Below are 15,796 nucleotides of genomic sequence, written 5' to 3' on the forward strand. Positions count from 1 at the left end.
GTAACCTTTCGGTCCAGCCGCTCAACTAACTGTGTCTGTATATAAAACAAATTTAATGCGGCCAATCAGTTTAAATTATTCACCTAAAATTAACAACTTTCAATCACTTTTGAATGCTGTATATTAACAATACTAAGCGTCAACGACCCAATGCGACGTTTTGGGATATAAAAGTAGGAAGATTGGTCATTTGGAGAGAGAACTGCCAAGCTGCCAACACATTCATTGTCAAAGCACAGATTTCTTACATTTCACTTCATCTATCAATGCCTGTGAAAGAGAAATCCGAAAAAGAAAAATCTCTGCAGAGGAAGATGCCGAGGGAAAATCCGGAAGCTGTGTGCTTTTTAAAATTTCAGTTTTCTTAATTCTCAATCGGGAATTTTATCTGACAATTATTATAGATCTGCAAGTACAGATAGGAGTTGTAAATAGTTGTTGGTTAATAATATTCCGTCATTGTTTAAACAATAAAGTTATTGCTATTAACTCTACTTTTTCTGCTCTCGAATTTTCACAGATTTCTGCATGGGACATATCATTTCGGATTTGCTGGTTGAAATTAAGCAGTGGGTTTACCCGTGTGGTAACAACTGTTCTAGCTGAGAGAAACTAGGAAGCTTGGTCGGCGAGAGCCGGCCGTTGTGACCAATATCTAAAAGCAATTAACCTAAAAGCCTCCTAATTTCTTCGCTTAAGCCGTTTGCATGAGGCAGTTCAGCCTTTAAGACCTCTCTCTAAAAAGAAACCCAGAAGAATATAACATTTTTTTAGAGTGAGACTATTGTCACAGAATGTAACTGCCTGGTTTTTACAGTAATACTCACGGGGCTTCCTCGCGTTATTAAATGCACAATCGGCTGAGAAGGACAAAGACAAGTGTTCAGTGGATAGGTGGAGACCACGTTTCAAAGACGTGTCTCACACCTGCTGAATTACACCTGTCCAAAATGGAGGACCTCAGGGGACACATAGGGAAGTGCATAACAGCCCACCACACAATTTAATTATTTCTGAGCTTCACTATGCCAGCGATCGACACACTAGTGAGTCAAAATCCAGGGTCAGGGTAACGTTAGAGAGAGACAGAAAGATTCGCATTAAAGACAGAAACAGATTATTAATTAACAATAAACACGTCGTGAAAATATGTGAAAAAGGGGAATGGAACTAACTGCAAGAGAGACATCTTTGAAGATGCAATTCACAAGAAGAAAAACATTGAATAGTGGAAAGATCAACTGAAATGTTTTGTGACATCAAATTCTGAACTTTCGTCACAAAGTAAGCCCAGTCACCTTAAACTGGAACAGGGTAACAGCTCAATTTGAAAAGGTGCACAGACTATGCCAGTGTGTCGCTCAGTAAACTGGACCATCTGCCCAGCATGCGGAGAATTGCAAATCTTTACTAGCATATTCGGACCACTCTCACATGAGATTATTTTATGAAGGGGAAGGTTTGCAGCCCTTGTTGAGAGTGACAGTAAATGGCGCTCCCACAAATTTGTATCTCTATTTCTCCATTGCACCACTACAATGGAAATTGTGTGTGTGTAAAGAAAACGATTGAGTGCGTTTGCGTGTGATTGCGTGTGTGAAAAACATTTGAGATTGAATACACGTGAGTGAAATGGTTTATATACGAACAATATAGTGTGATTGACAGTGAGGCACTGAGGGAAGTGTCGGAAGATGATATCAAATTATACCAAATATTAAAATAAAAGCATTGCCAGACCGAACATCAATATAGATCATTTGGCACTGGATTGACAAATGGATGGGATTTTGGTGTGTGTCTGAGTCAGATTTGATTCTGCAGGTTTAAAGCTGGTACAGCTCGAAGCAGATTGTCATCTTTACAAAAAGTTCCATAGCTCCAATTTCAAACAGTAGATGTGAAAAGCCTGGGAGATGTATTCAGCATGGGTTGGACTGCTCAGCACATGCCATTAGGGATCGGCTCATGCTCAAAGGGATCAGCACATTATTGACTGGTCTCATTCAGACTCAGATATTGGTCAATGAGGGGATGTGATAACCGGATGGAAATGGATGTTTTTAAAAAGAACAGACGAGAATGACCTTCATGCTGCCAATATTTCATTAACAAGGGCAATGATACAACGAATCGTCGTTCTCATCTGAAACTGAGCCGGTTAACACAGTCCCATGAGCAATACTGCCAGAAGCAAGGAGGGAAATAATAATGGAACAAGTTCACTGGTGCAGTTGGTTGTGACCTTCAGAGTGAATACGAGAATGTAGAGTCTTAACAGGACCGATAGTAGAGGCAAGAATTGTAGACCATATGAAGCAAGAGCAATGCAATCATAACTGGTTTCTAAAAATAATAGATGAGCAGTGAGACTTACCAGGGACACCAACGATAGCTAGAATAGGGTAATATAAGTGTTGAATAATACGAATAGAATAATAGATCCGCCGTGATAATGAAAACTGATCATAATTTGTAGAAAGATGCCAAACATAAGCAAATAAACTTCTGTCTCTTGTTGGAACATTCCAGTCCATTGTTCTCAGATTTTGATCCATTGTTGGCGCACTCCAGTGTAATGTTCTCAGATTATGAAACTTACACCCCCTCTCGCTGCTGATCCCTGTTCGTGTTGTCGGTGATGATCCCGCTTGTACTGTGCGAGAACATATTTAACAGAGCCTCTTTATCAATGGAAGATGGAAATGCTTCACTGCAAAAATTAGAATCCGTGGAGATTGACATTAAACGCAGTCACTAAACAAGCATGGTCAGGTAACCCCTTCGTTACCATGTCTTTACATATCGCAATAAAAGGGAACACTTACTTGTTCTGGATGAAATGGATGAGGATTAATAAAGGATGGACCATAAATCTTCCAGTCCTTTAAATCTTTCTTCCTTATATGTGAGAGGTTGCCAGTGGACTGCAGGGTTATTTTTATGTCACGCTGTTTATAAAAGGAGACAAGCATAATTCTTTACACTGGGAAATTCCTAGTCACATTAACCAAGGTAAGACATTTACTGGCAATTCACTTTGTGTTAGGTTAATCCTGTTTTTAAATGTGCTGTTATCAGATTATTTCATAATCATAAGACAGAGCGCTGCGACGGCTCCTGAAGAAGAGGGGAGGGGTCCATTCATCCGAGACTAATCCAATAACACTTGAAGATATGGAAAGCCTGAATGTTGGAACATTTCCCAAATAGAATGATTCAAAGCATAGAAAAGCATTTCTGCAGCTGCATGAGATATCACTGAGAGAACACCTGGAGTACTTAGTGTCGTCTGTGTTTGGTCAACTAAGAAGGAGGGTTCTCAAGCAGATACAGTTTATTGGCTGCATATCATCCAGGGTTTACTGTGTCGTTTCATGACTCGGGAATGTAACAGAGGAACAGGAGTAGGTAATACAGCTGCTTGAGATTGTGAGAGGAACAAGAGGAAGCCATTCCGTCTCTCCAGTCTGTTACAGACAGAGGGAGACCATTCAGCCTCTCATATCTGGTACAGAGGGTCAAGAGAGATTCGTTCAAAAGTTCAAAGTTTGTTACGCACAACTAATATTTTTAAAATAGTCATGGAAAAAGATACACTTGGGAAAAAAAGTTACGTTTCTCGCGAATTTTGAGATGGCTTGTTCCTCAGGTGGAGTGTTTGGACGTATGTTAGCTCGCTGAGCTGGAAATGAACATAGAAAAATACAGCGCAGTACAGGCCCCTTGGCCCTCGATGTTGCGCCGATCCAAGCTCACATAACCTACAAGAGCCCGCTATCCCCCATATGTCTATCCAATGCCCGTTTAAATGTCCATAAAGAGGGAGAATCCACCACTGGTACTGGCAGAGCATTCCATGAACTCACGACTCGCTGAGAAAAGAATCTACCAATAACATCTGTCCTATACCTACGACCCCTTAATTTAAAGCTATGCCCCCTCGTAATAGCTGACTCCAGACGTGGAAAAAGGTTCTCATGTTCAACCCTATCTAAACCCCTAATCATCTTTACACCTCTATCAAGTCACCCCTAAACCTTCTTTTCTCCAAAGAAAACAGACCTAAGTGCCTCAGACTTTCCTCATACGATCTTCCTACCATACCAGGCAACATCCTGGTAAACCTCCTCTGCACCCGTTCCAGTGCTTCCACATCCTTCCTATAGTATGGCAACCAAAACTGCACACTATACTCCAGATGCAGCCGCACCAGAGTCTGATACAACTGCAACATGACGTCAGGACTCCGGAACTCAATTCCTCTACCAATTAAAGCCAGTATGCCATATGCCTTCTTCACAGCACTATTTACCTGGGTGGCAACTTTCAAAGATCTGTGTACATGGACACCAAGATCCCTCTGCTCATCCACACTACCAAGTAACCGACAATTAGCCCAGTACCCCATCTTCTTGTTACTCTTATCAAAGTGAATCACCTCACACTTCGCTACATTGAACTCCATTTGCCACCTTTCTGCCCAGCTCTGCAACTTATCTATATCCCGCTGTAACCTGACACATCATTCCTAAATGTCAATCAATCCACCGATTTTCGTATCATCCGCAAACTTGCTCACACAACCTTCTAGCCCCTCTTCCAGGTCATTGAAAAAATGACAAACAGCAATGGTCCCAAAAGAGATCTTTGCGGAACACCGATAGTAACTGCACTCCAAGATGAATTTTTACCATCAACTAATACCCTCTGTCTTCTTCCAGCCAGCCAATTCCTAATCCAAACCTCCAACTCACCCTCAATGCCATACTTCCGTATTTTTTGCAGGAGCCTACCATGTGGAACATTATCAAACGCCTTACTCCTCTATATACACCACATCTACCGCTTTACCCTCGTCCACCTCTTCAGTCACCTTCTCAAAGAATTCATTAAGGTTTGTGAGGCACGATCTGCCCTTCACAAACCCAACCATGCTGACTATCCTTGATCACATTATTCCTATCCAGATGTTCATAAATCCTATCCCTTACAATTCTCTCTAAGACTTTGCCCACAACAGAAGTGAGGCTCACCGGCCTATAGTTACTAGGGTTATCCCTACTCCCATTCTTCAACAAGGGAACCACGTTTGCTAACCTCCAGTCTTCTGGCAATATTCCTGTAGACAACGAGGACATAAAAATCAAGGCCAATGGCTCTGCAATCTCCTCCCTTGCTTTCCAGAGAATCCTCGGATAAATGCGATCAGGCCCCGGGGACTTATCTATTTTCACCCTTTCCAGAATTTCCAACACCTCTTCCCTTCTTACCTCAAAGCCTTCCATTCTAATTAATTGTGACTCAGTATCCACATCAGCAACAATGTCCTGTTCCTGAGTGAATACTGACGAAAAGTATTCATTCAGTGTCTCCCCAGTCTCTTCAGCCTCCACATGCAACTTCCCACGACGATCCTTGACTGGACCTATTCCTACGCTAGTCATTCTTTTATTCCTGACTTACCTATAGAAAGCCTTTCGGTTTTCCCTAATCCTACCAACTAAGGACTTTTCATGTCCCCTCCTTGCTGCTCTTAGCTCTCTCTTCAGATCCTTCCTGGCTACCTTATAACACCCAATCGCCCCAACTGAACCTTAACGCCTCATCTTTACATAGGCCGCCCTCTTCCCTTTAACAAAGGATTCCAATTCCTTATTAAACCACGGCTCCCTCACACGACCCTTTCCTCCCTGCCTGACAGGTACATACATATCAAGGACAATCATTGGTTGCTCCTTGAACAAGCTCCACATATGAATTGCTCCCTTGCCTTGGAGCCTACTTTTCCAAGCCACGCATCCGAAGTCGTGCCTCACCGCATCATAATTTCCCTGCCTCCAGCTATAACTCTTGCCCTGCAATGCACACTTATCCCTCTCCATCACGAGAGTAAAAGTCGCCGAATTGTGGTCACTGTCCCCAAAGTGCTCACCTACCTCCAATTCTAACACCAGGCCTGGTTCGTTACCCAGAACCAAATCCAGTCTGGCCTCACCTCTTGTTGGCCTGTCTACATATTGTGTCAGGAAACCCTCCTGCACACATTGGACAAACACCGACCCAACTAACGAACTCGAGCTATAGCTTTCCGAGTCAATATCAGGAAAGGTAAAGTCCCCCATAACAACCACCCTATTGCTTTCACTCTTCTCCAGAATCATCGTCGCAATCATTTCTTCTACGACTGTCGGACTATTATGAGGCCTGTAGAAAACTCCGAACAGGGTGACCTTATCTTTCCTATTCCTAACCTCAGCCCAAACTACCTCAGATGGCGAGTCTTCATCCATCATCCTTTCCACCTCTGTAATACTATCTTTGACAAGCAATGCCACATCTCCCCATCTTTAACCCCACCTCTGACCCTACTAAAATATTTAAACCCTGGAACCTGCAACAGCCAATTCAGTGCCTGTTCTACCCATGTCTCCGTAATAGCCACAACATCGAAATCCCAGGTTCAAACCCACGCTGCAAGTTCACCTCCCATATTTCGTATACTTCTTGCATTGAAGTATACGCACTTCAAGTCAATTTCCTGTTTGCAGGCACCCTCCTTTGAGATTTTCCTAAATGCATGCACACCAGTAATTATCTCAAGGCCATTTAGTTCTTATTTTGCCTGAAGCATCAGATCTGGTCTTTTAGAAGAGAAGTGTTGATCCAGAATCCTATTTAATACTATAGAATCCCTGCAGCATGGAAACAGGGCATTCGACTTTACAAGTCCACAAAATGTATTCCACCCAAACACTCTGTATTTACTCCAACCTATTCATCCCTAAACACCTATGGGAAATTTAGCATGGCCAATTCGTCAAACTGCACATCATTGCGAGGAAAGCAGAGCACCGTGGGTTGGTATGGTCGCTCAGTGGTTAGCACTACTGCCTCACAACACCAGGGACTCCAGTTCAGTTCCAGACCTGAGTGACAGTGTATGTGGAGTTTGCACGTTCTCTCCTTGCCCACGTGGGTTTCCTTCGGGTGCTCGAGTTTCCTCCCACAATCCAAAGATGTGCAGGCCAGATGGATTGGCCATATGATAGGTGCATTAGTCAGAGGGAAATGGGGCTAGGTGGTTTACTGTTCGGACGGTCGGTCTGGACTTGTTGGGCTGAATGGCCGATGTGAAAACTGTCGAGAAACTAATCTAATTCACCCGCAAGAAACCTAAGCTGACATCGGGGAAATGCGCAAACTCCACGCAGGCAGTTACCCAATCCTGGAATTGAAACCAGTCCGGCAGCACTCTGAGGCTGCAGTGCTAACCACTGCGGAACTGTGCCACCCTGGTAAATGGTGAGAACATTATAATACAAAATAAACAACGTCAAGACGCAACACGAATTAAATGAGCTCAACTCTCACTAGCTTCTTCATACACAACACATACAATGGAAACTGATAATCGATGTGCATTTTTTTTTACATATACTGTCGTCAGTACTTCAAACACTGGAATTAGAATCTTATTACATAATCAGTAACACAGACGTAAAGGTCTTCATGTTTAAAAACGTGTATATCACAATGGTGCTAATGTTATTAATGTAATTTCGAAATCAGTCGATTCCTTCGTCAATTTTGTACAATGCAAACGAGAAAAAAAAATTGACTCTCCACTCACACAACCATTAGTTTACTTGTTCATCTGAGTAAATTCAGTAGCATTAGTTTGTGCACTGTTTCTTACTTCAGTTTTCTGAATGTTTGGTAACATAGTGTCGTGTGCACTTTACTTACGATGATGCATATCATTTATTAACATAAGTAAAAGTGTGATCTTCAGCCTTACCGTTACTGCCTTTTGGAAAATAAATTTCACTCTGAATCCAACACTGGCTCATTCTCATCAGTGTTTTATAAGAATTGCTGATTTTAAAATTCAATTGCGTGGAGTTTGTGTCAGGCAAGGATAACTGAACGTTCTCCCACCTCTGAATTTAGAAGATTTTGCAAAGAAATAAGTAATCTGTTCCAAACCTGCATGTAAGTCCATGCAGTGAATAACATCATGTCACCTTTTAACCAAAAAAGGTACGATTTGTTCGATGTAAAAGGACATGAGGTGGTGAACAATAGAGGTGGTGCAAGCAATGACTGGAGTGAAAACTCCCCGTGAATATTGCAACTTAACAGGTAATTTTCCCACAAATTTTTAGCGATTTCAACATGAGTTGCTTCTTTCAAGCGATACGTATCGTGAGTTCATGGAATTGTCCTCCAATAATTTCAGTATGACAACATTTTTTAAATACTCACATCATAAATACCTTCATGGTATTCATCAATTCTAGTCACATGAACGTTTAATGGACTTCATATTTAATAAAGTTGAAGTAATATAAAATAAGTATTAATGTCAGTGTAAGACGTCATTCTTCAGGTAATGTTAACAATGTGAGCTTTCAACACCAGCTCATATCTACGAATCATTTACGTTGATTTGCTCTGTACATTTCTTTGCAAAAATAGTTATGAAACATAAAAAATGCTTTTAAATTGGATACTTATCTACTATTGCTGGGACCATATATTTGCACTTCAATATCATTTAAAACTGTGAAAGTAGGTTCATTCCGAAACTGAGAGGTTCTTATTATGAATTCATAAATCACTGTTTATATTTACCGTAACTATTCCCATTGTGCTGTTATAATCCCACTATTCTCTGGCGGTTCCACCTTCTCATTTATCCTGGTAACACACTTGATCATTGCCCACTTGTTCTGTGCTTGCATTTTATTCGTTTCATCACAACCTTCGCTTCACTGTTTGTTATCACGATTTCTTTTGCCTCAGTTTCGGTGGTGTTTTCCTCGTTCTGAATCAATAGTTGTTTCCAATCCATATCTTGGATTTTCCATGTCACGGAACCTTTGGTCCAATTACCTCCCTGTACTTCCCCAAAGTACTTCCAGTCCTAATGTGGAGATCATGACTTGTTCTTTCACTACTGCCAAGTGTCAAACCGTGGAAAATGCATCCCTCAGGGCACTTTGTGTCTACCTCCAGCAAACGGATTGCAACGGTCCGAGAAGTCACCTCACTAACCTTTTATTAATGGCAGTTCGAAAAGGATATTAAATATCTCTCAGCCAGATATACAACGAATGTGTAAGAAAAAAGACTGGCAAAGCGCAGCCATTTTAGAAGCATTTGGAAAGCGATTTTCTGCATTTATTAAACATTTCCAACATCCACAGCCTTTTGCTTTCACATTCAAGGAGTCAAAAATATTGGACTTTGACAAAACTCAACGTTCTGCGTTTCTGCCATCTGGATTCTCCTGCATTCTGAATGTGCATTGATACCATAGTTTCAATGACCACTGTCCAAATCTGAAAAGTCTGCCGTAAAAGAAAAAAAACAAATAACTGCTTTGATTATTTTCCTGTCTTCGATGTTCCACCTTGGTGTCCAGATTAACAATTTTAACCCGACGAGCCAACCATTTGAAAACGCTAATTGTATTTTGTTATCCCTGAATAATAATATCATCCATGACCGTCAATTTATAAATTTAACGTCCACCATCTTAAGAACATCTCTGACATGTACTAATGAATAAATGTTGTTCATGAATTAAGTTTTCATTAACAAATCTTCAATGCACAAATTATCTTGCCGCAGTGGGTTCATTTCATAATACTGATGATACAATGCGATCCATATTATTACTGCTTCTAAAATTGGAAACGAAATACTCGAGGCTTAAAAATAGTCCACCCACCTTCATTAAACTCCAAATCAGTTAACGCATGAAATAAATGTGAAATGAAGCACGCCTTCCTTCAGAGCACTGAACGCTTAATTCACTCAGTGCTCCAATTTACTCATTCAGCTGTTCCCTCATATGGAGAAAAAAACCTCACCACACAGAACGTCTCCCTTACTATCTGCAAATTTGATGATTCCTGTCTTATGCAGACTTGTGACGCGTCAATCTCCAACTAAGAAGTATAGGTTAGAGTAACAAAAACTTATTTAAGACCTTATTTAGGGCTCTATTCTGGAGAATACTTCCCGTGGATTAATAGATGCATGTCGTATTCGAAGCTTCATTCTTAAATAGGGTGTTCACAGGTATCTTTTGTTTAAAGTCTGGTGAGATTCAGTGTCTTATTTTGCAACTGGAACGTGAGGAAAAGTCACGACTTCAATTCTTGTTGCATTGCATTGAGAAGCTCAAAATGTTATTTGATCTTCACTGATCCAAGCAATTCACGTTTTCCTTTTGGGTGGTCATGCATTTTGAGAATGGGAGATGAGTTACTCGCCACAGAAGCCCGAGCATCTAATGTATTCTGATAGCTCGAGCATTGATATGACAATGAGATCTTGAAACTCTTCATAACGTTAACTAATGTGCGTGCACAGATATTATGCTTCTTGCTACAGAGGCAATATGAAATTGTTCCTTCTAACACATCGAGTATTTATAATCTTTAATTCAGGGGGAGGAATATGTCGATTGAGCGGGTACAGTTGATGTATTAGAGAGGTCATTGGATGATTATTTCAATATAAATAATATTCTACGTTGTGAAGACGAGGAACAGAAATTACACTTAGTCACGATGACCATTCAGAGAGGTGGTGCAGTCATGATGGTCAAAAGGTCAAATCTCTGAAATAAAACTCCGTGATTTACAATTCTTAAGATTGATAAATGATGGCTGCCTCATCATCTGTTGGGAAGTGCTATTCGAATGAATGATTGGATAAATCTGCAGAATGTATGTCTGACCCCTTATTTTGTAGGATTGCTGAGTGCTCCCTATTATTGCTGAATGCTGACGTGTAAGAAATATTAGCATGAAGCAACACACGGTGTATTCATCGTTTCCATGGCTGCATGGTGATTCCTTTGGTACACACATCTGCGCTAAGCTGAGCAGGTCTAATCTATTCACTGTAACTGAATAAAAATGATCGAATAGTTCATTCGCAGGACCTGCAGTCCATGAATTATTTCCAGATAAGTAGTGCTGCTGGCCTAAAGTGCTTCAGTAATAAGCTGGTACCACTGTCCATTGCCAAGATTTTCCTAATTAGAACAGCTCGATTCGTGTTCCGAACACACACACGCACACACAAACACACACACATACACACACACACACACACACACACACACACACACACACACACACACACACACACACACACACACACAGAGATACGGACAGAGACATGGAGCAGTGTTACGTTTTGGGATTGACAGAATTGAAGGGACCGAATAATAAATAATGAAGAATCAACGCATTAACAATCAACCGATATGAATAAGAACAAAGACGCTGCAGTATTTCTTTTGCACGATGTAGTTTACTGCTTTCTGATCAATATAACAGGAGACAGGAAATTATATACATGGCTGTGAAAATGAGATAGTGACTGATGATTCTCTTCTTGTCGTTCAGGTGTGACAGTATCGATTATCCTGCTCCTTTGACATTAATTATATTAGCAGTTCATCATGGAATTGTGCTGGACTCTATCCTGAGGTCCGGGTGTGAAATATTACATCCGTGAAATTGAACCTTGGAGCTCAATTGTGCAATGTTCTAATTTAGCTACTTTTGAGAGAATTGAAACATTGCTGAAACAGGAAATCTCACCGCATTCTTGAGTTGCTTTCTGAATTTAGACTGAGTCGCCAGGTAAATAAACGTGTTCGTGCAGCAATTTAAGTTTCGCAACATAAACCCAACTCTTTGAAATATGAATTCCGAATTGTTGTAAGCCCTGGCATTTGCTCCTGTAAAGTTGTAATAGAGGAAGTCGATAACATGCACGAACCACAGAAGAATGAAGCTGCCCGATATAGTGAAAAGTAAAACCACAGACCGCCTCCTGCTTTCCATCTCTGGGTCACCGCAATTCTGTGCGGTACTGTGTCCTCTTAGTCCCTTACGGACTCGACTACTCACTAAAATGTGTTTCACTGTCAGAGCATTGAGCAATAAAATGAATGCGAATGGGAGCAATGGAGTCATAATATTATCAAACCAATCAAAAATTATCCATCCAATTTCATTGTAGTAGTTTGGCTTGATGTAACAGAACCATGGGATATTGTTAATTAACTTTCCAGGTTCTTGCGTGAAGTAGTAGGTGACATCTTTCAAAAAGAGCACAATCGAGGTTGTTGCGAGAACCACATGAGCAATTTTCTCAGTGCAATATTTTGGTTTTAAATTCTGACAACAAATGGCTATACATCGATCGAGAGTGAAAGTAACCGTGAACCAGACAGAACATTCAGTGGTGACACGTCGCAAGACATTGATAACACTACAGACAGGAGTAATGAAAATGAAAGATCCCGGGAAGTAGTAATAAATGATCCGCCATAGTGTAACCTCGGTGATAATAAATTGCAGATCCGCTGTTGCCATGGCCACCAAGTAGTAAGTGGTGCACTTTGAGAGACCGCACTTTCCCTTGGATAAGATCGCAATGGCGACTATATTAACTGTGAGAGAGAAAGTGGGTTCGAAATTTCCAAATACTGTTCACAAATTCACTGGACAGTTAAACAATATTTCTGCAAGAATACAGGTAGATGAGGGGTGAGTTAATTTTCTTTTGAATACTATCTCCAATCTGACATGAACACCCTCAATACTCGACAAGTTCTGAGCTTAAAACTTCATACAGTGGTCGGCATATATTCACTTTTTGAAAGAGTCATAATGTTTTTAGATTATTAGTTTGGATGTCTGATTCCCGTGTTATGCAGTTTTATTTCTGCCTCAGCATGTTTTACGCTAACAATAGCGGGAGCCCACTCATTATGCAAAGGAAACAATTCTTTGGCGGCATGATAATTCATCACCTAACACCCAGGCCCTCAAATTATTCATACCTCACATATAAGATGGTCATGAGTTTGTTAGCAACATTATCCCAGTGTTTCTCTGTCAATAAACAGTTGACAACCGTCTTTTTCAGTAGATCACATTGAAAGAACAGCAACAAGACATTTATCTTGAGTTGGACAAAAAAAAGGACCGACCAGTTTCTCCATTTTCAACTTAATACTGTTTTGTACATTGGATAGTATGTAGCTTCTCAAACAATTATTTTGAAAAAATACAATCAACTTCCCGTTAGAAAGCAAACTGTACATAACTCTGCAATGGCAAATACTGCCAAAATAACATCAAAATTAGGATCACTAAGCTGCACCTAGTGCACTTCCTCAAAAAACAATGCTTCCATTTACAAAGTTTACTGATATCCACTATCATAGTTCAGTTTATAATTAACATTAATTCAAAATTGCTCTGAGAGGTGCTCCAAATTGTAGTTTACCTCCGAGACTTTCCTGATGTTATTAACTGTAGTGAAGATATCAACTTCATAATTTAGACAACCAACGGGCGTCAAGCTGATGTTTCGTTCACTTGAGGAAATAAATGTAACTTCCAGTATCATTGAAGTAATTTGGCTGAACGGAACTATATCACTGAATTAGTACTTGCATATGTGTGACCTTGCATTAGATATCAACATAAGCATCCACAGAATGAAAATGGATATCACCACGCACCAAAGGATTGATACAAATTCAGTTTTGCAATAAAAAATGACAAAAATGTAACCTACCAGGGACACCAATAACAGCAAGCGTATTATAGTATATTTTTAACACATTGTCAATTGGATAATGCATTTTCCCTGAAGTGAGCTTTGCCTTCGTGCTACAGGCAATCGGACTGTGTTCGTGCCTTGCTGGAACTCGAGTGAGATGCTAATGTTGCAAAATATTTAAATTTATTGACACAAGTAAACATGTTATGGAAGGCAGTTAATTCCCGACTGTCATGGAACATGTTTCATTGATGGTCACGTGGACATTTCTGATTACGAAAAATGTAATATACATTAATTTATTTGACTGTAAGTAAAGCTATATATTCCAAGTCCATTCAAAAATGCAATTCTTTCACTTCTTTCACGTGATTCTTCCCAGTTAGCAACCACGTCTGAAGATACCGATTTAAATGCATTATTTTCTTGCCATGTACAAATAATCAGCTGAATGTATCAACAAAATCAACTAAAACAAAAACAGAAGTTGCAGGAAATCCTCAGCAGGCCTGGAACTTCTCTGAAGAGAAAGCAATATTCACATTTCGGGTCCGATGGCCCTTCTTCAGAACCCAGGGCAGCTGGGAAAATGACAGTTTACATGTAGAATGTAGGGTGCAGGAGGGGGTAACGAGTAAATTGTAGATGGGGTCAGAGTCGAAAGAGAGAGAAGAACGATTGGACAGATAAAGTAGTTGACAGCGATCTGGTCAGAGGGTGAACAAACGATAATTGGGACAGTTAGGGGCTTCCAACAGATCGTGGGTAACGAAGTGCTGATGAAGGGCCTTTGAACCAAATGTCGATTTCCCTCCTCAGCTGACGTTGCCTGACCGATTGTGCTTTTCCAGCATCATGTTTTCGACTACAATTGCAATAGCTAAATGTTGATAACGGAAAGATTTGCAGCCGTTGCTGTCCGTGACATTAAATAGGTCTCCCACACATTTGTGCCTCTGCGTCTCCTTTGGACAAGTAGAAGGGAAAGTGGTGTGTGTGTGTGTGTGTATGTATGATTTTTTGGGGGAATGCGTGTTTGAAAATTGTTGTTTCAGAAGGAACACACATGGATGACATCTGTTTAAATATGAACATTTTTCAGGAGGTTGGGCCATCAATATGGACAGAAATTGAAGGACATTTCACTGACAGATGTGATAATGCGCTGGAAATGTTAAAATAAATGGATTGCCAGACCCAATAAACTCTTCATCAGGAAACTCAAATCTTCGATCCTCCTGGTGCTCGGATGCTGCCTGACTGGCTGTGCTTTTCCAGTACCACACTCTCGACTCTTATCTCCAGCATCTGCCGTCCTCATTTTTTCCCTATGCTCAGTGTAGCCCGATAAATTAGCAACGGTGTGAAATGCTACCAAACTGGGCAGGTATTGCAGTTATCTGAATACAAACTAACAATGTCTACACATTTCTCTATGGTGGGTTGTCGTTTTGTCGCATTTTATGGAAGCTGGGCTGGTTTCGTCAGGGCGATTTCAAAATTGATGGAAAAAATGTTCAGCTGTTCTGGTGATAATTCCATTCAATGTTGTCATTCTTGCAATTTGACCATGTAAGGTCTCACTCCTTCAGTCAGTCCCACCATGTTTCCACAACATGGTCTTTGGTAATTAATTGGCTGCCTTTATCTTCAATGTGAATCTTTCTGTCCTTTTCCATCCTTACCTGGGTTTGGTTTTTGATCAGTAGCGTTTCATGTGCTGGTATTTCACTCTCAAAAGCAAATAAATTGTTTGCGTCGGGTCGTTGTTCAAATCCTTGTGAGTCTCATGTCGTGCTCCATGTTAGACGGTGGGTTCTAGTAAATTTGACTTTTCTTTCAAACATGGCCTCTCTCTGTCCACTTAACGTCTGTGTTTGTCCCTCTCAGCTGACGGTGTGTTCAGTAGCACAATGACGACTCTCACGTATTATTATGATGGACCGGGTAACTAAATTGGGTCAGGATGTTGTCACTTTTTAAAAAATATTTTCGACCGATCCCTTTTTTTTATGAAGAGACGTTATAAATGTCGAGTTGCTAAACTGACTACTGAAAATGGATTCAGTAAATACCTTGTAAGTTCATATGGTTTGTTTTAAAATGATGATAACAATGGAAGGGGAATTGCCAGCACTCAAGGACTCAGCTTAAATTATTTTCTGCATTACTTATAGTAGTCAGAAGC

This window comes from Chiloscyllium punctatum, chromosome 35, assembly GCF_047496795.1.
Source record: "Chiloscyllium punctatum isolate Juve2018m chromosome 35, sChiPun1.3, whole genome shotgun sequence".
In the NCBI taxonomy this organism is placed as follows: Eukaryota; Metazoa; Chordata; class Chondrichthyes; order Orectolobiformes; family Hemiscylliidae; genus Chiloscyllium; species Chiloscyllium punctatum.